Consider the following 2,640-nt stretch of genomic DNA (forward strand, 5'->3'; position numbering starts at 1 on the left):
CTCGGTGTGGTGGCCAGGGATGTATCGGGAACTTTAATCACGGGGAAATGTGTAAGGGTGGCTGCTGCTTCCCCTTTGGAAGCCGACGCTAAAGGTGCTCTTCTTGCCATGGAGGTGGCTGTGCAAAATAATCTAACCAGGGGTCTTCTTCGGAGCATGAATGGCGTGAGGGGTCAATCCCGCTGGGCCATTTTTCCCATCCTCAACTTAGTCATCGGTTCCAATTCCTAAAGTGCTCCAGCATCCCCCGTCAAGGGAATTCTGCAGCCGACCGGGTTGCTTTGCATTGTAATAGGGGGATGTGTCTGGAAGTCTGGGTTACCAAACCCCCATCCGTTCTGGACCATATTCATACATCGACAGTCTACCTTGCCCACATTAGTTTGTATTTGTCTAATTTTGGCTGTTGATATCGTTTGATTTATTTAATTTGAGATTATAAATAATAAAAAAATGTGTGAAAGCTAAAGAAAAAGGGTATGTGAAAAATCACTTTTTTTTGTACGTGCATGGTTCTGTTTAATTATTTCCCAACATGGCAGTGGTATCGAATAATATTTTTGCTTCCTATTAATTTGCAGTGTATAATAAGCTCAAATCATTGCACTGTAGTTATCAACACTACAATAATAAGCTCAACATCATTGAACTGTAGTTGTCACTTATCACCACTACAATAAATTTGGGTCTTCTGGAGTACTAGGTACTCTAGGTGTTTTAACCGTTAGATCTTAATTTTTATATTTTTAAACAAAGATCTAACGTTTAAAATAGCTAGAGTATTGGATATTCTGAAGCACCAAAGAATGTCTTGTTACCACTATCTTTATGAATTGGTCAACTAATAAGTCTAGTCAATACCTAACCACTCGAGTTATCTTTGTCTAATGGTTTCTTTACTCCAACACCCTGAAACTAAACTTTCCTCTCAATTTGCTTTGAAATTCAAAATTTCTCACTTAACCCCTTAAGTCTCTACTATGTCTCACTTCTCCCCATGCCATTAAATTCCGTTAAAATTTCCATTAACGTGCTAACATGGCATCCATGTGAGGACCACACATCCAATGAGATTTGTTGATGCACAAAATCAGGTGGATCTTGAGTCAACATAAAGTGTGGTGAAGCGACCTATGCGAGGGTGCTCTGGTCATTATGTGATGTTGATAATGTAAAAAGATAAGGATAGAGAAGTAGGCCTGAGATATAATTTAAGCTATGTCCACAAGGTTAGAGAAGTTCTCATTAATAACTTAGTGACCAAAAAAAACCCCTGAACCTGTCCCCAAAATCCCACCACCATTCCCTTCCCTTCCCCCCATCCTTGATCCCTCATGGCATCCGCACCTCTACCCCACCATCCCAACCAAACCTAGACCCAACCTAATCCCTCCCAAGTTCCAGCTGCACCCAACGGCATTCTTACCCACATCAATTTGAAAATTTTCTTGTTAGTTTGAAGAAGGGGGTTGGATGCGAGGAAGTAGGCACTGGTTGGGCGTTATTTGTGGTGTCTGTGGGTTTCCTACTGTTATTCCCCTATTTTGTTTCCTTAATTTCCTTTTACTTTATGTTTATCCCCAAGGTAGTATGTTTTTGATTGTGTGGACCTCACACGGATGTCGGGCAGAGCCAGAAATTCCACTCAAGAGGAGCCTTTGAGACACAAAACAGAAATCATATTAAATATAGCAATATAATTACTTCGAGAAAATTTGAAGTTTTGGCACAAAAAATTTATCAAACAAGAGTAATGGGGTTTTAGATTATTATGAAAATTAAGTATTGAGATGATTATTGAACAACACTTATTTACGAGCTTTAATAAAAAAAACAAAAAATAAGATTCAAACAAAAATTTAAAGTCATAACTCAAAATTATTACTATGAGATTTTACTTTCAACATAATTGGATTTTCCTCTAATTTAAAATTAGTTGTTATATGGTAAAACAAAAACCTATTATAAATTTAATTTAAACTAAAAAAGCAAAAGGTTGTAGATGGGATTGTCAAAATACACTATCCATTGCACTATAAGCTCTGTAATGCAAAAGGTGGCAGACAAAATATATATGTGTGTGTGTGTTTAAAATTTCAAATTAGGCCTAGGCCTAGTCTGGTCTCCATGTGGCTCCGTCCTTGGAAGTCATGTTAGCATATTAATGAAAATTTTAATAAAACTTAACAGCATAAGACAAAGTGAGACACATAGTTAACATTTAGGGGGTTAAGGGAGAAATTTTGAGTTCCATAGGATAAAGTAAGAGGAAGGTTGAATTTCAGGGGATATACTGAACACTCATTTTCTCTCTCTACATAACAAAAATAAACCGAAGTCTGCACAGGAAAAAAAAAAAAAAAAAAAACGAAAAATGGGGAAGCCATCTCCCGTCTTATTTATTTTCTTGTTAGAAACAGTAAGCCAAGTCAATATTGTAGCCCCTTTTATTAGTTTTTTAGTTTATATGTTTAATTTTAATTTGTTTTGTTCAAATACGTCAGTGCAAATAATAGAATGATATTGATTGAGAAAGCTAAGGCCTGGTTGATCGATGTTGAAGCAAATATCATTTTATCCCCTTTTAATAGTGTATCATTTTATCTTTTTCTATAAATTTCCTTCAGAAACTTACAGAAA

This window comes from the organism of the source record quoted next, unplaced genomic scaffold, assembly GCF_019419815.1.
Source record: "Pyrus x bretschneideri cultivar Hongxiangsu unplaced genomic scaffold, Pyrus_bretschneideri_v1 Contig4, whole genome shotgun sequence".
In the NCBI taxonomy this organism is placed as follows: Eukaryota; Viridiplantae; Streptophyta; class Magnoliopsida; order Rosales; family Rosaceae; genus Pyrus; species Pyrus x bretschneideri.